A 23,544-nucleotide genomic window follows, 5' to 3' on the forward strand; every position below is an offset into this window, starting at 1 on the left:
GTTTCCTCCTTCATAGCTCTTATGAAAAAGAAAGGGATGCGTTCGTCGGTTTTTATACGCTGAGTTCCACCACGGTCTAAATTTCCATGAAAACTTAGACATTGGATCGGTAATGAGGAGACCCTTCGTCGCTTTACTTCGGACGGAAAAATACAATTTACATTCAAGGAATTTTTTCAAAGTAAAAGGTGGTTAATTAGTTAGTTAATAAAGGTGGTAATAAATGGTTAAATTTAACAAGACTTTGACACACAGGTTTGGACGTCTTCCTTATGTGTACATCGCCGTTGACGAAACTGCAGAAAATTTTATTTTGAATGGGGGATTTCAATATTTGCATCATACACAAATGAACAATATATATAAATGTACACTGTGGAAACCCGAGATTCATAATTTTCATGAAACGTAGAATTTGTGATTAATATGGGAGAAACATTTTGCCTTCACACGCTTGTGGTTTATTGTTAGTTCAGTGAATGTACATTTACATTCGTTCTTTAACGTCAACACGCAAAATGCGTAACCACAAGTGTATAAAGGCAACACGTTTCTCCTTCATCAATTTCACGTAACATTAACACGCGATGCCTTACCATGATTGGACCGCGTTTAGCAAAATGGAACCAGGCCACATCAGCGATTGCCAAATTTTATTATGAATTTGAATTGTTACAGCAGAACTTTTCTGCGTCTTCCTTTGGAAATTTTACGGAATTTGCTTCGTCCGCACATGAGTTTCCATGTAAAGAATTAAATTGCCCAGTTATAATTGGACGTATTTCTATCAAACGGAATTATGTGCATTAAGACATGAGCCCTGAGACCCATAAGAATAGAGTCATAACAGGGCTCACGTCATTATACACATAGTTCCGTTTGATAGAAATACGTCCATTTGGCAATCGCTGATGTGGCTTGGTTCCTTTCTACTCAACGCGGACCAACTACGTTTCATTTGTGTTTCATCGGAACAAGTTTGGCGACGTCCAACTGTTGATAAGACGTTTTCGCCCAGGACGTCTGAACGTGACGAGGGGCGGTGAAGGGGTGGGACGGGGCGGCGGAGAGGGTGGGTGTTCGTGCCGAGTTAATGAAATAAAGAACCTCTCGGGGTCCACGCATCGAGGGGCGCCCGGGCGGGGATCGCGGAAGTAAGATACATTTTCCGCTATCAAATATTTATTTCGGAGCCTCCTGGGCGGCGGGTGGCGGCGCGGCGGCCATCCCCTCTTTTTTTCGCTCTAATGTGAGTATGTTGCGTCCCGAACCTGGCTTCCGGATTCGGGAAGGTCAGGGGAGCTAATTCGCTGGAAAATACGGATCCGAGGAAGTGGCGAGGCAAGCTTTGCGATACATCGAATGATCTGCCATTTAAATCTATGGAAAAAGATCGATTATCAAGGTGTTCGCAACGATGGCCTTAATAATCGATTCTTTCCTACAGCTTCAAATGGAGAAATATCGATAGTCGATCCTTCACGCCACGCCACTGATCCGAGGAAGTGGCTCCACTTTCTGCATGCCGCTCTCCCGTCCTCTTCCGCGAGGCTCTCCTTAAATTTTAACGTTGAATTCGAGCCTTCGGATCCGTTGTTAACTTGAAAGAATGCGTTGATCCGTGAAATTTTCGACCTTCCGGATAAAGGAAACAGGCCAGTCGGGCATTCTTTTGCAGAAAATGACATTTGTCCTGATGCTGAACATCCGCAAAGTCAGCTTCTCCGTTTGGACGTGTTTCTGCCAAACGGAACTATTTGCATTATGACGCGAGCCCTGTTATGCATATACTCGTATGGGTCTCAGGGCTCATGTTTTCATGCACATAGCTCCGTTTGGTAGAAATACGTCCATTTAAATGATTTAGACGTTATTTATGATCTCCTCCAAAAGATGAATTGAACCAATTGTTTTCCAAATCACGTAAGCGTCAATTTCTAGTTTGGAGGAAGAGGGGTTGTTTTTTCAGTCACGTCTGATTTCAAAATAGCCATCCAAAAGAACATACATTTATTGGAATTCGAAGATTGTCAACGAAGCAAATGCAACGTTTTTTCATGATTTTCTCGCATTCGCAATTTCAGAGCTTACGTGATAAAGAAAATAATTGGTTCAATTATGTGTCACCTAGAAAATAGAGACTTTGTCTTAATATAAACCCGGCCAATCAAAGATGCCAGCGATATCCCCTCTAAACAAACGTAAAACTTTAGATGTTCTTAGAGTTTATAGTTTATTTCAGAGGAAACAATTAGCACCGTAGTGTTTCACAAAAAATTAACGTGCGAACAAGTAGTTAAAACGCAGAATTGGACACGTAAGAACATTAAAATAGCAAACATCAGAGAAATCATATGCAGTATATGCAAAGTCTGGTCTTTAAATGCACGGAGAAAAAAAAAAGAAAAAACTCGTGCGTGTTCATGTGGATCTCGACTGAAGTTTTGGGATAGTGCATTTGCTAACTTCAAGCTGCCCAAATTGACGGCGCATACCTAAAATAATTCGAGGCATCGCAAGTTGAGTTCTTCCCAGTCAAACAAAGTGCTCCTCGAACTTCGGAAGCTGGGCCTCAAGTTCTCGGATAAAAAATCCAAAAACTATATGGATTTTATTATGACCTGAACCTCAGGTCCCATGGAGAAGGTTTACGTGTAAAACACAGTAAAACTAATGTTTTCTACGGACACTCTCAGCGCCAGGTATGACGGAAAATTCTTTTCTCTGGGTTTTTTCACCCAAGGTGAAGAAGCTGGAATCAGTAATTAGCCGAGGGATCCCAGTAAAATGTTACAATTAAGCGTTGCAGTTGCTGCCATCCATATTTTCCCGTCAGCCCCCACCCTCACACTATTCAGTCTTCCTCTCGCTTAAAAACTAGCGAAAATGTAAATCATGTTAGGAACGGGACAGTTTATCTCGTAAATTATTTTTCGCGCGGGAATTCATGGCGGGAAACAGAAACGCTGGAGCAGAGGAAGGAGGACCGTCCACACCCGAACCTACGGTGGCTTTTTCATTTTCATCCTCTGTGTATATTAGCTAGCGGCTGATGATTAATGCTGCTTTTATTCTGCATTCTTTCTTTTAGTACTTTCCCCTCACACTGATTATGATGTCGTTATTTTAAAATGTGCTTTTATATCATCTCGCCCCAACTTGAAATATTGTCGTCAGTTTCTTTTCAGATATCTTTTTTTGAACGGCGCAAACCCCCCCCCCCCCCCCCCCAACCACTCCTTTACAACTCTCCTTTCGCTGTGTCGTATGCAGAGTTGAGTTGTGAGTTTCGCGGGTCTAAGATAAAATATTTTCGAGGGGGATAGATTGGTGGGGGAGAGCAGGGTAAATAAAGTGATGAGAATGACCGATTATAGTGAACCAATTGGTGGAAAAACGAAGAAAAGTTCAGATCTATTACCTAATTTTCAGGTAACACCCCTGTATCGGTGACCGATGTCAAAAAACGCGATATTCAATTCCAATACTAATCTCTGATTATAATGCGTTTATATATCTTATTTTTTCTTTTCAAAGAAAACCAAACCGACGCATCTCATTGCAAAAATTTATGAAATATATCGAAGGAATGAGGAAAATTTCAAACAAATTCATGCAAAATATGTTGAGAAGTGTTCATAAGAAAAAAAAAGAAAAAAAAGTAAGGCACGATTCTGAGGAAAAATTTTGGACACTTTAATTTTCAAATTTCATGCCCAACCTATCGAACGCCTGAAATGAGCTACACCGAGAAAAACTGCACTGCAAAAATCTCCTTTATCCGGAGCTTTTTCATACAGTGGTTGATAAAGGACTATCGAAGAGGTATTGTCGAAAAATATTCTTCAGTGGAAGTCATTACTACCACTTGAAACCTCAAAACATATGAACTCTGTTTTCAAATCTCAAAAATAATTCGACACAAAAGCGTGTGTCGGCACATTTAACGGGTAAAATTTGACGAAAGACAATTGGAGCTGCCTCTAACCGAAAGATTGATGAAACCATCCTGACACTACGGTTTGAAATCTTGAGCTATAAACAAAATACTTATCTCGATGAACTAAAAAACGGCTCTCAGCCTCATACGTCAGATTAAGTGACGGTGAAGTTTAGGTTGAGAGGTAAAAGTGTTGTGAAATGTGACAAGCACTTCCATAAATGAAACAGCATGGTAAAAAATATTAAGTGTATGAAAGGGGGGATTGAAAACGTCAAATCAAGATAGACAGCTTTGGGAGATTTAAGGATGAAAATAATTGTAGAATCTGGATGTATCATTTCTATCTAGAAAGAGAATAAAAGGAAAGGATAAAAACTAATTCCGGTTTTGAAAGGCTGCAAATTCCAGGAATCGAACGCGATAAGAGATAATCCCCTAAAAATTAAGATACTACCCCTATTTGTTGGATGATATGGACATTTCCAATCAATTAGGGTAGTACCGCGACATTCGGGTTAGTAACCTACGTTATTGCGGCACTACACTGGAGAAAAAAAAACACATTGGATCTAGAGTCCAGACTCTTGAAAACATTGACAAAAAAACGGACTCTTGATTCAATCAGATTTAAACTTAAATCAAAAGGAAAACCGCTCAAATTAAGAGGCTTGGTTCTTGATTTAAGCTTACATCTGATTGAATCAAGAGTATTTTTTCTTGTCGATGTTTTTAAGAGTATGGACTCAAGATCCAATGTGTTTTTTTCCAGTGTCCCACAATTCATTAGGATACTGCCACACTAAATTGGGAAAGCCCATATCATTCAACAACCTCTACTTTTTTGTTTTTGTGTGAAGAGGATGGGTAGAAGAAGAATTTGATGAATTCGAAGTCGGACAGGTGTGATAATAAAAGCTTTTCATTTTTGGCGTCCTTCTACGAAATCAACGCCACCAAAAATGCGTTTGCTTAAATTCAAGGTCGTAGCAACGAGGGGGGCTAGGAAAGCGCATTCCCGTTCCCGTTTTCTCTCCCCCCCCCCCAGAAATATGCCAACTCCTCCGCCTCTTAGTACGATTCAATCTTAAAGTGCACTTGGCCCTCCTTTGTTATTTTCACTCCTCTGCGCTTGCAACGGTTACAGCTCTGCCAAAATGTATTATAAATGCACTGGGAAAAAAAACCACATTGGATCTTGAGTCCAGACTCTTAAAAACATCGACAAGAAAAAATACTCTTGATTCAATCAGATTTATATAAGCTTAAACCAAAAGGAAATCCGCTCAAATTAAGAGGCTTGGTTCTTGATGTAAGGAAAAATTCGATTGAATCAAGAGTCCTTTATCTAGTCAATGTTTTCAAGAGTCTGGACTCTAGATCTAATGTGTTTCTTTCCTGTGTGGACTATACTCGACGAGAAGGAACTACTATGGCTGGCTGTGTGTAGAGACAATCTGTGTGCCATTAATTCCACTATACGAACATAGGTGCTTGTGTGGGTGGTCCAAATTGCGCAGTACTCGTGTGATGTAGTATAAGTGGTTCGCGATTGCAACCGCTCGACTTCACTTTAACAAAAAAAAACACGAATTGAACACCTCAATACATATTTTTTCATTAAAAAAGGCGCATATTAAAACTTCACTTTGACGAATAAGTGAGAAAATGGCATTTCTTGAGTACGTCGATTCACTGGTTTCCCAACCAAACAGTGTACACCAAATTTAACTCTCGACGAATTCAACTCTGCACTATCCACATATATTACGATCGAATAACTTTTCATGCCACATTTTAATGATCTGACACATTTTTACAGGAGGAAAAAGCATTTGTGTAAAGATGAAACCAAACTTCAGGCCGAATTGGCCTGATTAATTTCAATAGCCTATTTTGAGCTGTGTAAAGTTTTTTTTTATTTTCTCTGACTAGTGAGTTATTAAAATTTATTTTAACCAAATATTTGGTGTTCGGTTTAGTTCACCTTCATTCGGTGGCGGCCTACAAATCACAAACTCCAATATAAACTACTAAGTTGTAGAATCTGGGGTCCACACTATTCTGCAGGGGCAAACAAGGTCAAAAAGTTAATTTATCACGTATGATTGAGTTCGGGTAGTTTTTTTTATATAATCGGATTGTTTCGCTTGAAATTTTCATGAGGCGAATTAACTTCAGGAAGTCTAATATCCGTGCGCTGTTCGGCTCTCCATCCCAAGCGATCGCAAAGCCGATTCCAGGGGTGTGATCTTGAAATGTGGCTACATCGATACATCGTAAACTCGCCGCACCGGCGATCAAACGGGTTGAGAGGGACGAGGAGAATAACGATGAGCCAGTTTGGGCCTTCTGGGATCCTTAGTTAAGAGAAATTTAAACTCAATGATATCATTCCGCTATTGACCTTACATTCCATGTTTGAACGTGACGAGAAATCCCTCTCGCGTGGCCTCCGCTCCCTCGGCTTTGAACAAATAATGACATCTCTAAGTGAAAATCGCCCGCTTTGCGTCCACTCGTACTATCCTCAACTCGCTTACCTCCTCGCGAGAAGTCGAAGGTAGACCTGCCGAATGCGGCAGCGCCTCAATTCTCCAAAGACGCTGCGGTATGCTGCCGTGTTGGGGAAAAACTCCCGATGAACATTCGAACATTGCAGGATTTCCCTGGACAAAAGATTTATTTTCAGGGGAAGTTACCATTATTATGCCTCGAAATTTTGTAATGTTTAAGATTGAATTGCGGGGGAAAATCATCCGAAAAATTAGAACAAAAATATCCGCAAGTTTTCTAGAAAATTCGCATTTTTTTAAAGAGGATTTGGCTACGTCTGGAGGTTCATACGGCGTTTTTCCTTAGTTCCGCGGTATGAGGATCTTGTACGGGGTTTTGGGATTTGACCATTCTCTGAGGTGAAATGTCGTGGAGAATACATTAATGGCACTGTTTTCACTCTACATCTTCTTCCACATGGTACATGACAGATCCTCAAAAAAAAAAAAAACAATAATAATAATAAAAAAAAGACTTCGGAGAATTTTCGTGGAGGTTTAGGAATTTAAGATCAAGGTAAATGTGTTTCCGCGTAAATCAAAAGATTCACAAAAAAGTATTGATGAAGGCTCTTGATAGTGTATCAGTTCATGACAGAATAACCAGAAACATTGACTTTGAGGACTTTTTGAGGAGTTCTAATAAATCAAATCGAGAACTTCCATGTATTTTAAATGGTGTAATTCCAAATAATTTTAAAGATCCTCAAAAAAGTATTCAAGGCTCTCAATAATGTATTAGCTCATGATAGATCAGGTGTGGGGATCCCCCTCGTGGGGATCACCAGGGCTCTACGGGAATGTTGGCTGGGCCCCCTGTCTAGAGCTGCCGCGATTCCGTTTCGTAGCCGCAAATAGCGTAACGTCGGAATGCGTAGCTCCTGATCAGGAAAGAAAGCAGCCAACAAGGGCAGAAGAGAGCAACTCGCTAAAATTCGGATGACAATGACAAACCAAAGAGAGAGGTAGGGTTTTGGCTGTGAAAATTGAGTGAAGGAAGATCGCAGGCATGAGCCACAGCTAGATCATTTCTCCGACTGATACTTAAGTATTAAAAATACTTAGAAATACTTAAGTATTAAAACGGTTAGATAATGTTCATTGCTATGTGCGTGATAAGGTGCGAATCGAATCTCTGTCCTAACGAGCGAAAGAGAACGAATATCAGCACTGTATCTAGACACTATCTATCGGTTGACGTATCTTGGACGTGTCAACTCGTCGCGCGGTCGGAGCGAAACGGGTCCGATGCTCAGCTTGAAGATCCACGTTGCGAATTGAAAATTCGTGCTCCCAACGAATCCTTTGTAGAATATCTTTCCAGTACTGGTAGAATCATTAAAGGTGAATCGAGACGAATAAAATTTCAAACATCAGCATAAGGGATCTTCTCTGCCTGAGAGAATGCTAAGGCGCTTCCACCATGTGGGGATCCCCCTCGTGGGGATCACCAGGGCTCTACGGGAATGTTGGCTGGGCCCCCTGTCTAGAGCTGCCGCGATTCCGTTTCGTTGCCGCAAATAGCGTAACGTCGGAATGCGTAGCTCCTGATCAGGAAAGAAAGCAGCCAACAAGGGCAGAAGAGAGCAACTCGCTAAAATTCGGATGACAATGACAAACCAAAGAGAGAGGTAGGGTTTTGGCTGTGAAAATTGAGTGAAGGAAGATCGCAGGCATGAGCCACAGCTAGATCATTTCTCCGACTGACTGCTCCTGCTCCGCCAGCGCGAGACCAGCTTCGCTGGCTGCCGGCCTCCGCGAGTGCGCAGACGCAAACGCATGCGCGCTCGGGCCGCGATAGCGAGGCGGAGAGGGACGTTGCCGACAATCTCAGATTTACGGAAACGTCACTCTCCGACACAGGAACTAGAAACAAAAGCGGAGATCAAATTTTGAACTTCGCAGTTCGTAACAGAATGAAGATTGTCGACTCACTATATCAAGGTGAGGAAGGAGAGAAATGGACGTGGATGTCTCCAAAGGTAAGGATTATGAAATTGACTACATCATGTCAAAGAACGAGCAAAGTAGCACTATGTGTTAAGTTGAGTCCCTACGTTAAGGACCTCTTTACATCCTCCGTAACCATCGATGTTGATCATACGAGGTGAGGAAGGAGAGAAATAGACGTGGATGTCTCCAAGGGTAAGGATTATGAAATTGATTACATTATGTCTAAGGACAAGCAAAGTATCACTATGTGTTAAGTTGAGTCCTTACGTTAAGGACCTCTTTACATCCTCCTTAAACCACGATGTTGATCATACAGGGCCTCTTAAACAAAGGATCTGCTTAAAAAACGACAACAAGTACAGCTCTAAGACCCACTTCGTGTTCACCCAGGAGTCAAATTTTAAAAAATAAAATTCACGCTGACTTTCTGTAGGAGGGAGGCAAGAGGATAGGTTAGAGTCTACCACTCCTTTTGTCCGGGGGAAAATTTGAGCGTTGCGTTTAAACCTCGGAGGGATTTTCATCATTTCATCCGAGACGGAGGAAATGGGCAGTGATACAGGATAGGAGCGAAGAAAACGAGGTGGTGGAGGAATGGTGGGGCGGGGGGCCGGGGCTGGCTCGGGTATTCCTGTCACCGTGCGCGAGGATTTAGTTTTCCCGGGATAAATCCTTACGGGCATCGTGCACTAATGGCCGGACGCCCGCCGCTTGAGATGGAGACTCATCGCCAACCCGGATTTATACATAACTGTCGTCAATGCAGGGCGTGCTCGAGAAAAACGCCGTATCAACATTCTCTTGTTGTCATTTTGCCCCCCCCCCCCCCCCCCCCCGTAAAATGGTTCATTTTGAGGAAAGTACGTTGAAATTAAAAAAAAAAAAAAAAAAGAGTATTTGAATTAATTGGATGTGGCACGAGTCTTTAGAGAAAGTCGAATATGAAATTTTTGACAATAGTTGTAAAATCGTACGTTTATTCCTATTTTAATTTTTAGGGGGTACTTGTTGAAGAAAATTCACGAGAAAACCTAAGAAACTACATTTTATAATTATAATTTCGTATTAATGAAGATATACGCTATTAAAGTAATAAAGTATCTGATTGAAAATAGCTTTTGTTGTCTCTCTTCATCTCTTGCACAAGCTCAGCTGTGAGTATATGCCCACAACATGGGTAAGATACTGTTGTGTGCCTGACTGTGCGCCCAACGAACATGGTGGCTCTTCTGCTGCTTCCCGTTTTCAAAGAATGAGGAGTTACGGAATGAATGGACGTTCCATATATGGCGGGAAGATACCGCACGTATATTTTGAAACTAATATAAAGGATAACATTAAATGGAGATGTTGCATGTGTGAGAAATTTGCGATTTGACTGCTGGTTTTAGAGTAAAAAATCGCGAGAAACACGATGGTGCCACTGGTTTTCTCTGAAATCAACTGCCAAAATGAGGCCAAAATTGAAGGGATACCCCACGCTATTCTGAGAGTCCCCCTCTACATCAAGACAAACACTCTATGCAGATAGGGAGCAAATACATTGCCAGGGCTGCCACTTTATTTGGGGACTCCACAACAGAAAACACGGCATCACTGCCAATGAATTTGCTCCCTATCTTTGCATGGAGAGTTTGTCTTGACGCAGAGGTGGACTCTCAGGATAGCGTGGGATATCCCCTCCTTTTTGACCTCAACTTGAGAGCTTTTTCTGAGCTTGGGAGTTGATTTCAGAGAAAACCAGTGACACCACCGTGTTTCTCGCGAACTTTTACGTAAGAATTAATAGTCAAATCGCAAATTCCTCACACATGCAACATCTCCACCACAATAATTGGAGAGGAAAACTCTCAAAATCGTTTTCTTAAGTGTAATTTAACAAATCCCTCACGCATGCAACATCTCCATTCACGAAGTACAAAGATGCGAGGAGAAAGCCTCGAATGAATTTTTCGCAACCTTCACACTGAAAAAAAAAGTAGCTTGAATCAAGCATGATAATTCTTGAATTTGCCGCCAAGAATTTTCTTAATCTTGCTTTAAGCTGACTTTTTCTAGATTCAAGAAAAATAATGCTTGGGTTAAGCAAAAAAGTAGCTTATATTAACCAGCAAAATTCTTGATTTAAGAAGAAATACTTCTTGGCGGCAAATGTAGGATTCTTTTTTTGCCAGTGCACTTCGGAAATTCGCCGAGAAATCTGGTTTCATGGGCAGAAATCTGGCAATATCTTAATAAGCCGTTTTTCCTCGGAATGACAGAATGGATGCCTTCCGTCGACGCGACGCGGACGGCGAACGTTGATGAGGCCGTGCCTCCGGCTCGGCGGCCACCGTACACCAACGCCGTCCTACATCATAATATACTGCCCGCTCCCCACCCCCCTTATCATCGTCCCCCCGCATCTCAAATTCCACACGAGCCGCGGCAAGCATAGGATTATACGGAGAACGGGGCACACGTGAAAATCGAGCTACGTCTTTAACGTCGGAGGAGCGACGTCATGTGTTCATTGTGTTCGTCTCCTGCGAGATACCACCGGAATCGTCGCTCGAGGCGCGAGTCATTTTCATTCACTACTCATATGGGTGGAAAAGGGGGGGGGGGCGGGGGTGTCCGCCTAGAACCTGGTCCGAGGACATGCAGAAAAGGAGATTGGATTGTTCCAAAGTTTTGCTGTTCGGGGTGGCGATGGGGAGCTGGACGACGTAGGAACTGAAGCGTCACATTCTGTGCTTGTCCGAAATTTAACGTTTGTGAAGCGAATCGCAGAGATATATTCTCGAGCGAGACATTAATGATGTACGCACACGAAGACACATTTTAAGCCTACGCACTGCCGTGGTATCAAAATATCGAAATAGTTATAAATGAAGACTACATTGATCTGTACTATGGAATTTACAGGAGTCTGAAATTTGATGAATATCGTGTTCAAGTGGAAACTGCTGAATAAACGGATCTAGAGGATACCCTTGGCTCATGAATTGAACAATTATCGGAGAGCCTATGGATTGCGTTGTAATGCTGTAAAATTGTAGCTGTCCAGATGAGTCGAGAGACTCACCTGAAATTTTCTCTTCCCTAAGTATCTGCAGAAAATTCCTATTTTATGTTTCGTGAGAAGTGGAATACTTTCTTAGGTTAGTGATTACACAATACAAAAGAAGATAGACGTTAAAGAAATGATTATGTCAGAGCTCGATTAGAAATGGCCTAAAAAGGATGATGTCTTACTTTATGAAAACTCGAGGAGTATTCCTATAGAGGAGTATTCGGGGATTCCTATTAATATTATGTTCAATAATCCCTAGAAGTCTGATATTTCACACTTACAGGTGTATCCTTTACATGGAGCAGCTTGTGAATTTGAGGCCAGCAAAGTTGAGGAGCGCTCATAGCGAATACTCATGAGTAAGAATATACGTCGCGAATACGTCACGAATGACTACTTACATCACTGCAGTGCCGGTTGGATGAATAGCGCGAAAATTGTATGTGACATTTTAAACGTTCTACGGTTAGAGTTCTCATACAATGATGCACTCAATACAAATAAACGAAAAAACACCAAATGAGGCTCACCAGGTTCTGAGTGTCCCATCTTTGCACTTTTCCAGATATTTCTTGTAATTTTCGAGCACCTTTCCCCCGAAATTTACAGGGTTTCCCCTTTGACGGCAAACATCCTCCTGTCGGCCGCCGTCGCAGCAGGGCCGGCGAGGAAGAAAGACAATCGAATTTCGAAACAATTTCCAATATCGCGTGAAAGCGTGGCGGAGGACGCCGTGCAACGGGCGCTCGCATCATGGCTTCAAAGCCGGGCTCCGGATAAATGCCACGGGTTACAGGAATTATATTAAACTGAAATGGAACATGGATTCGAACCGGGACCCGGCGGCGCACAGTGGCTCGAGTCAAAAGACGAAATTCGGAAACTTTAAACCCTCATAACTCCGGTTATTCAGAGCTTGGAGGTTCTAGAAGTGGTTCAGTGTGTCTAGTAAATTAGACTGGCCAACATTCAGTACTTTTACAGAACTTTTTCAGTGCATTCCCAAAAAATTCAGTACCACCATTTGACGAGATTCCAAAAATTTGAAATTTCCGACGGAAATGACAAAATAGTGAGTAAAATTCCAGACCTCTTCGCGGTATTTCCGCATTTTTTCATTACTTCCGGACCGCTCTTAAAAAATCAGTACTATTTCCGGACTTTCCAGACTTGTAGACACCCCGTGGTTCTATTGGTTTCCTCGTGAAATTGTCTGCTGGAAGCACCCCTTGAGCTTGAAAATGTGACGAAATAAACATCAAAATTTGCAGTTTTCGTCAACAATTTTACGTCCGGCTTCACCGATTGGCTCGATCCACTGTGCGGGGCCCGGCGACGAAGTAGCATGCGCCAAACGGGAGGGCAGGGCGGGGCGGGGGCTCGGGAATTTCGGTGCAAAAATATTTCCTTCCCTTGATCGAGGAGATACTTCACCCGTTGCGTAGTCGTCGTTACCGGCGGGCAGAACTCAGCTCGCACGTGAGCCCTGGAAAACACGGGATCAAATGGTCGAGGGGGTTTATCCCGAGGGACGAGTTAATCTCCTTCGTCGGCGGAGTGACGTCGTGTCTCATCACCGGCGAAAAATGTCACAACCGTAGCGTGGCACGGAGCTCAAGCGTCGCCGTGCTCTTATCAATATTTCCTTCCATCGGAGCCCCGACCTGCGACCAGGGTTGCCACGACCGTGGCGCGAAAAAAGAGCGGGGGTAAAAGTATCACAAGCGCCATGCGATGTTTCAAAAGTTCCGCCGCCGTTATATTATTTCACAGAAAAATTGTTGGTTGAATTTGATTGAGATTCCACCGAACTTCATCGGAAGAGCTAAGAAAATTCAGTGAAATTTTCGGACAACTTCGTTGGTCAATTTCTCTGCAAAGAAATAATATGACTGCGGAAAATTTTAAACGTCGCAAGGCACTTGTGATACTTTGGCCGGAAAATGACAATTTTACGGAGGAATACTTCGATAAACAGGACGGGGCAATACAAAATTCAAGTTTTTTGTCCGAGAAAATGATGTTTTCGGTCCTCCTGCCCGAACTTCAGCACAGATTATCGAGGTCTAACGCAAAGAATACGAGTTTTCGTATAAAACACAGCAATTTCAGTTATCTGAACTGAAGTTCGGTTCCTGTCATTGAAAACGTCAGTTATGTGGACCAAGAATTCTTCAATAGACAGGCTAGGCTGCGAGATGAGGAAATACGGTTGCTGCGACTGTGAAGAAAAAGGGAAAAATTTAAAACAGGGAAGGAGTAAATATCACGGAGAAAAATGATTCGATTTAAAGGACGGAGCCATGGAAAACTCACGTTTCCAGTCCAAGCGTATGAAGTTTTCGGTCTTCGTACCCGAATTTCAGCACAGATTAACGAATTCTAAGTCAGAGAATACGAGTTTTCCTAAAAAAACACAAAAATTTAATCATCTGAACCGAAGTTCGATTCCCATCATTGAAAACTTCGGTTATCGACTAAGAACTTCAGTAATGAATAAGACCCGAAGTTTCTTTCTTCGTGAAGACCTTCAGACAGAATTCGAGATAAAGGGCTGCCATGAATGTCTCCTCGTCAAAATTTCACGGTGAATATGGTTTACACATTGAAAACCTCCAAATTCAACTTGTAAAGTAAGGTTTAAGTAGTAAGATAGCAAGTTATAGCAGTAAGATGTAAGATATCGAAAGGCCATTCTACAACCAATCAGGCCGCTCTCACAATAACACTAAACGAGGCATACGTACACGAGATGGACGTAGAGGAGGACACTGCAACGGCCTTTGTACATGACCGGTAAAAAAATAACCGGAAACATTTACTATGTAAATAGAGAAAACCGCGCAGAGTTTCTCCCAAAAAATTGTATATGTTTATTTTTCGAGGCCCCAATGTCTTTGCTGTGGCATCGGATAATTAAACTTACCCAAACACGTAATGGATTTTCCGACACAGAACCTGGCCAAGAGAAGAAGAATAATTTTAAATGTTCGTTCTCCTCCTGTAACTTGTGATTTACATTTTTGCCAGGTGCACTGTAATATCAATGGACGTTTCGAGATAGTTAAACCTCTAAAAGTAACCTGTCGAAAATTTCGACAACCCTAAAATTGGTCACTTGGACTTATAAATACAAAATCCAGTTTAAGTTCTCCTGAAGTGTAAAGTTTATATTTTTTGGTTTTAGACAAACCCTCTCTCCTTGCTAAATAAAAATACCCACAGCTGGCCACGCTGATAACGTCTAGCAGATTTTCACCAGGACTATGAGGTATGCATGGGGGTATATGAGGTTGGGCAAGGAACAAATTTAGTGCACAGAGCCCTGCGGCTCTGGATCTCTTGACGTCCGGCGCAATGGCCGCGGTACTTTTCGGGCTTTGCAGGAGAGTCGACGGCCACCCTGATGGCGACTGGGTACCCATAATCGCCCCACCCGCCGAATCAGAAGCCTGGGGACCCGTCCCGGAATCGACATACACCGTCGAGGCAATGAGACGTAATTCAGAAACAAAAATCAGACGCTACGGACGATTATATTAAGGATGTTTGTGGCGACTGGCTTACACAAGCCAAATTTCGTCTTCAGAGAAGGTAAGTGAGATAGAACCAGAATATTTTAGTCACGCCTTTTCTATCCACATTCGTTCCCCTTTACAATCATGCGCCTTAACCGTCTGTGTGGCAACAAAAGCAAACTTTTGGTTGCAAAATCACCACACAGGGCAAGGGCAGATCTCCGGATATGTTGCTGAAGTCCTTCAAATTAAGTACCCGGGATCTGACATGACTGCGATGGCCAGCGCGGCACATACCGCTGGCCATTGAATTTCCTCGCTCCATATGCTCAACGTAGCAAAAATTCCCAATATAAGACCAGTGGAGCCCTACACATACGCCAACGCTAACACGAGCGGGGCCTCGAGGTTAGTGTCCGTAAGACAAAAAAGATGTCAGTTGGAGGTGCGCAGCAAAGCATAGTCCTGGAGGATGGTCAACATATAGACAGTTGCGAACAATACAAGTACCTGGGGGTGAAGCTGACTTCGGATGGGAAGTTGGATCAGGCCATTCGGGACCGTAATCTTCAAGGAAGGAAAGCCATCGCCATGCTTAATGGGATACTTTGGGACCAAAGTATTTCCAAAGACAACAAAAAGAGGATTTTTCACTAGGTTGTCAAGCCTATTATCACCTATGGCAGTGAAGTGTGGCAGTTGAAGAAGCGGACCCAGGAAATGCTCAAGGCGACCGAGATGGATTTCTGGCGAAGATCGGCTGGAATCTCGAGGAGAGAACGTGTCCGAGAGATAATGGGCGTTATTAAGGGGACGATTGTGCACGATATCATGACCAAGCAATTTTGGTATGGTATGGGCATGTGCAGAGAATGGCTGATACCAGGTTGCCGAAGAAGGTGTAGGAGTGGGTCCCCCCCAGGTAGGCGACGGAGAGGGCGTCCAGCCAAACGGTGGGTAGAGGGCATCCATGAAGAGATGGAGAGATGCCAGCTTCCGGAGGATCTCTACCATGACAGATTCCTGTGGAGAGAAGGCGTCACAGAGCGCCCTAGCGCGCCGTAAAAGCGGCTCATACATACCTACTATGAGGTATTCACCTGTGATAGAAAATTGGATTCATCATTTTAAGATGTTTGTACACAAAAATGAATCAGTGAGGTGTCTAAGTTAATTGACATTCATCATGAGAGTATTTTACATCAATCATAAATTATGGACGGTTCAGACTTCAAGTACTGTGTTTCCATTATAAAATTGGGAGGAGTGAAACTGCTTCAAAAGGAGACAATTCATTAGAGAGAATTCATTTTTAAGATTTAGTAATATAATTTTAAAAGTTGAAAACGATTTTCTTCATCATTGCATTCTAAGCCTGTACATCATTTTATTTTCATAAAACGCAAGAGGAGCCTCCTCCCTTGTCCAATAACTGTCCCACGATCAGAATTGAGAATGCCACTCCGATCAATTGAGAATGTGATGAACCATGAGGTAAATAATCATGTGATGTTTTTGGATTCTATGAAATCATTTGAATCATTTTCATGTAAGTACCTCGTGTGAGTTAGGTTTGTTTAGCCTCTGTGTAGATTTACAATGAAAGGTATTATTATTAATATTTTGAAGGTTTTTTAAGTTAAAATGAAATAAAAGACAGGAGGGAGATGCAAGGAGTCACCGATACAAGGAGAGTTTCATTTTTTTAAATGAATAATATTAATTTGAAAATAAAACTGATGAGTAGTTTATGGCTGGTCACTTTTTTCATGCTCTTAGTAAATCGTCAATTTTTATCATATAGTACTTGGCCCCTCTGAGAACAAAATCCAGTTTAAGTTCTCCAGAAGTGTAAAGTTAATATTTTTTGGTTTTAGACAAACCCTCTCTCCTTGTTTAATAACAATACCCATAGCTGGCCACGCTGATAACGTCTAGCAACCAGCTTTGGAAGCTTAAATAGGAAGCTATGGTCTGAGGCACGCTTTCTATTTGAGAAAAATCGAAAAATAGGAGATAGTAAACCTTAAACTTAAATTTTAAATTTCCAAAGATAAGTCTTGCTTAGCAGCCTCTCTTTCAACCAGGGAAGCAGCTTCACGATTATTCCCTAAAGTTAAGTGGTCCAACAAGGCCGATTGACACCACGTAAAATTTGAAGACATGCCTCTTTCAGTTCCAACGACATGTGCAAAAAAGCCTATACCGGTGGAAAGAGCCCCGTCTGTTCAGATTTCTTATGTAAGATCCAGTGCGATAGTCTCTGTAAGTCTCTGTCAACGACAGAAAAAAAACTCTGTAATTGCTCTGTTGTCTCTGTAATTGACGAGAAATAACACATTAATTTTTCAACAAGCTTTGACATCTCTTTACAAAGTTGTATTGCAAATAGAACCTCAATCTTATTTATGCAATATAAGTTTGTAAAAAGTAGAAACAATAGAACCTCAAACTTGTTCTTGCGACACAAGTTTGTAATGAGGTTCGGATGAAGCATTGTTCTGCAAGTCGATTTTTCGTGTTAAATTTTCAAAATTTCACCTCCAATTTTGGCGTTGCGTTCGGAAGCTTTTGACTCTCTCTGCCGTACGTGACGCACTCGCAACGCCGGCATAGAACCGCTCTCCTTCCCAGTCTGTGGGAAGGAGGCCCGCTGCCAACATCGTATAATTAACACCTGAGCCTATTTTTCTAAAGAGCATCGAATGTGGTGCAGTTTCTCAAACAGGAGTTTATTACTTTCGAATCTGTCCATCAGTGTTACCAGAGGAATGAAGTGTTTTGCAATGCATCGATTCATCTGCCAATCAAACCTATGGAAACGGATCGATTAACAGGGTGTTCACAACGAACATCTTAACCATCGATTTTTTACAATGGCTTCCAACGGGAAAATATCGATAATCGATCACTCTTGCCTCGCCACTGAGTGTTACATATTTGAAAAACGATGGCTGAGGTTATAGTTTTTCTATTATTTTTTTCATTGCAGGACGATGAAGACAAGTGAATGAGGGCTGCGAGCATACTTTTTAATCCGGCATGAAGCTAGCGCGCTGAAACCGCGGAAGACGGCGAAAAAACAGCCGGCAGGGAGGAGGTCGAAACCGATATCCGCTTTTGTTCTCCTTCCTCGCGCGCCGGGAAGAGCATGAATAAACAGGGATGAAATATCACGTTTTAAATCCACTTAATTTGGCAACCGCACTCGAGATGCTCCTTGGCGGAAGCATCCCCCGGGGGGCGGGGAACGGCGGGGGCGCGGGGGGTGGGAATCAATCGTCGTTACGACGTCGCGACCGTTCTACAATTTCCAATTGATCCCCCTCCCCTCTCCGCCACCGCGGCCCGCGACTATACGATAATATTTCATCCCGTTTGGCCATCGGCGGTTTCGGTTTCCCGGCGACAAATTGCGGCCTAAATACGCTTATTCGCTCAAATTCGGTTCCGCCTGGAAATTTCCCTCCCGCGGCGGGGCGCGTCGCCACACAGTGGATCCAGTCAGAGCGGTCGGACATGAAATTCTTGGCTATAATTGGATCGAGTCAGAGCGGTCGGACATGAAATCCTTGCCTAAAATTGTAAATTTGTACATTTATTTCGTCGTATTTTAAATTTCGAGGGGTGGTTGTAGAGGAAAATTTCACGAGGAAACCAATAAACAGGATTGCCACAGAATGTATAAAATAAAATTCCCTTAAACTCTTCTCTGACACATTTTGGTGGAATTCCCTATTACGATTGAAGATGTGACGGATGGTTATAGCAGCGGTATAGACCCGTGCTAGGGGAGGATAGGGGGCAATGCCGTTTGGGCGTCGCAGAGCGCGAGGCGGCGCTATAAAAGCGGCTTCATGTATGTAAAGACCCGTGCTCACCACCTTTTTTTCTTTTTTCGTTCTCGTTCCTTTTTGAGTTCAGTTTTGTTCAGTTGTTGAACTTCATGTTCTGTTTTTCGTGAATACACGATCTTGTTCGTATTTCAGTCGTCTTCTTTAATTCTTCGCTCTCCCGTCGCCATAAGAAGGCATTATTGGATAAAAGTATTCCGAGAGTAGGATTATTTTACTTCGTGCAAAATTTGTTGTTCAAATTCTCAAACCCACTATAGAAAGCAAATGAAGGTGATTTAACAAATTTCCCAGACATTTTCGTCGTTATCCCTGACATTTTCCGGTTTTCCCTGACTTTATAAAATTCCCTGAGATTTCCCGGTTTTCCCGGAATGAGAACCGTGAATAGAGTCATCATAGAGCCTCCAAGTTCTGTACAAACGGAGATTTGAGCTTTAAAAGTTCCCAAATTTTGTCCGACCTCTCTCATTGACTCGATCCACTGTGCGCCACTCGGATCACATCAAAATTCGAAAATACGTTGACCCGACTCCGTTCCGCTTCCTCCTCAGCCCCTGCGGCGTTTCGCTCGTTTACGCCGTCCGTAGCGCCGACATTGCCATTTTTTCGAACTAACTTCGATTTCCTGACATATTACCATACAAAAAGAAGAAAATATAAAAATTGACTAAGGTAAAATTGACCAAGTGGCGGAGAAGGAACTCTTAGTGAAGAAACCAATCGTCCCTCGTACGGTTTGTATATCCGTTCAGAATAGTCCTAATGACGAAACGGAATGAAAACTAACGCTATCATTCTGTATTTTCGTGGATCAGCTAGCTGATTACTGAAATGGATAGGCAAAGCAATAGAAAAAGATGACGCGAGGAATATAGAATGATTTTATTGGTTGAGATGAGTGATTGCGATGGACAAAGGAGATTAACGGAGTCCCATGAGGGACCCTCTACTTATAGTCCATCATTTATTTTGTCTAGGACAACCAACCGTTACCACTGATAGAATCCCACCATATCCCTTTTATCTTCTTTGTCTATACCTTTGTCTACCAGTTTCAACGATCATTCCGCTACAGAGTCTGAAATAGCAAAAAACATCACACGTTTCACTCCGCAATTCGTCGCGAAAAACGATTCGCATAATGGAAGATTGGGAATCGACTCCTGAGCGAGACATGACAAGTTCTTTTACTCTAATTAGAATGTTGTTTAGAGTATACAAACGACGTCATATTTTTGTCAATTTACCGAACTTAATCATTAAGATTTTACCATGAGGAGGAAAATAATTCAAGACTTCTGGTTCTTGAACCAGATTTAATTTCAGATTTGCGATGAAAGAAAATAATTTCTAGATCACGTTGTACTAATCCGCGTGGGTTGTTTTGATTTGCTGCATTAGTTGCTCGATTCTGGGTATCGTCTGAGGACGGCTATGTAAGCCGAAAAGCGCTTCGCACCATGTGATGAAACCAACAAATCCATGGTTGGTTCCAATCCACAAAGGTAATCCATGTTCATTCTTAGATGCAGTTTACGAGTTAAGTAAATGCAAAGGAGTGATGCTTCCAACGTTTTTTGTTCCTTTCTTTTTTCACGTCAATCGAATAATCATATATACATGAGGAAGACAGCGTATTTTTAAATGAAGTACAACTTGGTCTGCAGGAGACCAAGCAATTTTGGAACCTCAATCCGGATTCGGTCATAAGAAAGGCGGATAAAAGTAATGAGAGCGTTATCATGGAAGCATGTGATAAAATCAACAAAATCAAGGTTTCACGGCTACAACATTCTCTTCCTTCCACAAGCGATTCGTTTCAATCTTGAGCTTCTGGGGAAAAAACACGGTCCGTAGTTGATGGTTTAACGCGAGGGCTCATTAAAGACCGTCTCCAGCAATTCTAGAACGTTGCAACGTACCCCACACCTTTGAGTAAAAAATCGAATCGCATAAAATTCCCCCGAACGATTCCGCAAAACCAGGGGTTTAGCGATGGATTCCGAGTGTAAACCTGCGGTAAGGCGGGGGGGGGGGGGGGGGGGTCGGGGGTGGCGGGCAGATGGCGACCGAAAATCGAGCGCAAAGAAGAGTTGTACTCCTCGGAGCCGCGACATTTATTAGCCTCACTTCTGTTTGCAACAAATCTCGCGTCGTCTTTGATCCCACCTCCCCCCCCCCGCCCGTGGAAGTTTTCCCTCGTAATTTCCTCGGTTCCTCCAGACCGGATGCTCCGCCGAGTAACTAAGTTGCAACGGTCCTTTGTCTCCTCATCTCTTCATTCTTTCAAAGGTTTCATCTGTTTTATTAACATCAGAAGCCCCGACACGGACGGCTCCGCAAAACCGCGCATCTGTCGCCGGGACCCGCGTTCGGTTGCGCGGTTTTCTCCGCTTCTCCGCGCCAGACTCCGGATTTTTGTCGGCCTCACGTCTTCCTCCCGCGTCCGGTTCGTTATTAGTTGGGCAGCGCTCACTCCGTGAGCACCGAGTTTCTTGAGAGACGAGAGATCGGGAGGACTTTCTTGGGGACCTTTGAGCTTGGCTGAATTTTCATCAATCTAGTTTTGATTATCTTTCGTTAAAATTAGGCGATTTCCCGTTCGTCGAACGAAAATTCAATGGCTTGACAATTGACGCAATTGGCGGAGACTGACCAACTGACCCCATGTTACTCAAACAGGCATTTAAACGAAGAAGAGCCGCTGAGCGCAACTTCGGCCCTGGTCCATATAAATGAACCCTTACCGGTAGCAGAATTCCAAAACCCCCTATGTAGGACCATATTAAATACAGTGACAGAATCACAACAAAGACTGACCAACTGAGAAACCCGAAGGAGGCTCAAACGTATACTATGATATTGCGATGTAAATAACCGACCAAGAGGGTCTCCAAAATGTTCTCTAGTGCAACGAAGGTTTCTTAATTAAGGTGGAGTATAAGGAGGAGGAGATCGTAAATAAAAGAGTGTCACTACTGTTATGTGAGCTTATTATAAGGATTTAGTGTAACGAGAATCCTAACAAACGTTTAAAAGAAGAAGGGCCACTGAGAGCAGATTCGGCCCTGCGGGTCGATTGTTGAATCGTTATTGAATGCTTCTGATCGATAAATCCCTATCTTAACAATGCTATATATCGATCAAGGTCATTCGATAACGATTCAACAATCAAGGAGCTGGTCCATATAAATGAGCCCATACCAACAGTAGAATTCCAAAACCCCCGATACAGGACCATATTAAATACAGTGACAGAATCTCAACAAAGAGATTTGCTGCCTACGGGTAATGGCGAAAGAAACCCAGAAGTGATGCGGGTTGTCGGCAACGTTGCATTTTCCAAACAGTTTTCCAAAGTCCAGAGGGTAGTTCCAAGAGTCCATGAACCGCTTTGACGGCGACGTTGGTAAAGAAGATGTTGATTTGTCTCTTATATTAATCAATCTTTAAAAGACGTGGAAAAGCCCGACCACTGAGTCAAAATTAATGTGTACGTAGAGAGACCACTCTGGGATCAATTTCTTCTAAACCGATAGTGAGGTACGGTCAGCCTGCCTCGTTGCTCATTTCCGAGCAGTCATGCGTTCGTACTTTAAAGTACTCCTATTATATTCATTGATTGAAGATGCCCCAGTCTTGCGGCAAAACGTCTCGATATTAATGTGTGTAACGTTAGCCGTGTTAGCAGTGTGCCGTTGGTGAAACTTTGGGAGGCCTTGGAAAAATCGAATTTTAACGGGGGGTTGATTGATGCTGTCAAGCGATTTTATAAAGGGAGTTTTACCAAAATTAAGTATCATGGGGGGTTGTCAGCGGGATTTTATGTGACTAAGGGTTTAAAACAGGGATGTTGTTTGTCGCCAACATTATTTAAAATTTACCTCGAATGTGTGCTAAAGGAATGGAAAAGGAAGTGTTCTGGTATGGGTGTCCCCTTGGGTGATCTTGAAACTCTGTTCACTCTGTGCTTTGCTGATGACCAGGTGGTGGTTGCTCAAGATCAAAAAGACGCGGAGTACATGATGCGCAAGTTAGTAGAAGAATATCGGAAGTGGGGTTTGGAAGTCAGCATATCCAAATCTGAGAAGATGACTTTTGGTGGTGATCAGCAAAGCATTGAGTTGGAGGATGGGCAGCAGATCAAATGCTGCGAGCACTTCAAGTACTTGGGAGTGCGGTTGACCCAGGATGGAAGGACGGATCAAGCTATCAGGGAAAGGAACACCTTAGCAAGGAAGGCTATAGCGATGTTAAATGGAATCCTCTGGGATCAGCGGATTTCCAAAGATAACAAGAGGAGGATATACAACGCTGTAGTCAAAAGTATATTAACATACGGATGTGAAGTTTGGCAGCTGAAGAAACGGACACAGGATATGCTAAGAGCAACGGAGATGAATTTCTGGAGAAGGTTGGCAGGAATTTCTAGGAGAGATCGGGTCCGTAATGATAGAGTGCGTCAGATAATGGAAGTCGAAAATGACATCGTGTTCGACGTCATGACCAAACAACTTGTTTGGTATGGTCATGTCAATAGGATGACGGAAGAGAGGCTGCCAAAAAAGATTCTTGATTGGGTTCCTCCTGGGAGGAGGCGTAGGGGACGCCCAGTGAGAGGTTGGCGACAGGGGGTGTTAAGTGAGATGAGGGAGTGTCAACTCCC

General features: G+C 42.8%; 1 protein-coding gene and 1 long non-coding RNA gene across 5 annotated transcripts in view; one reads left to right on the forward strand and one right to left on the reverse strand.

Annotated features, from left to right (window-relative positions):
• LOC109030076 (uncharacterized) overlaps positions 1 to 23,544 on the reverse strand; it is a 337,729-nt gene that overhangs the window by 152,721 nt on the left and 161,464 nt on the right. The gene's annotated exons all lie outside the window — the stretch shown is intronic.
• Positions 4,737 to 8,697, forward strand: LOC140223953 (uncharacterized). Its single transcript, XR_011899208.1, has 2 exons — positions 4,737 to 7,252; positions 8,359 to 8,697. It is a non-coding gene; the product is annotated as an uncharacterized lncRNA (long non-coding RNA).

The sequence above is a fragment of the Bemisia tabaci genome, chromosome 2 (assembly GCF_918797505.1).
Source record: "Bemisia tabaci chromosome 2, PGI_BMITA_v3".
Lineage (NCBI taxonomy): Eukaryota > Metazoa > Arthropoda > Insecta > Hemiptera > Aleyrodidae > Bemisia > Bemisia tabaci.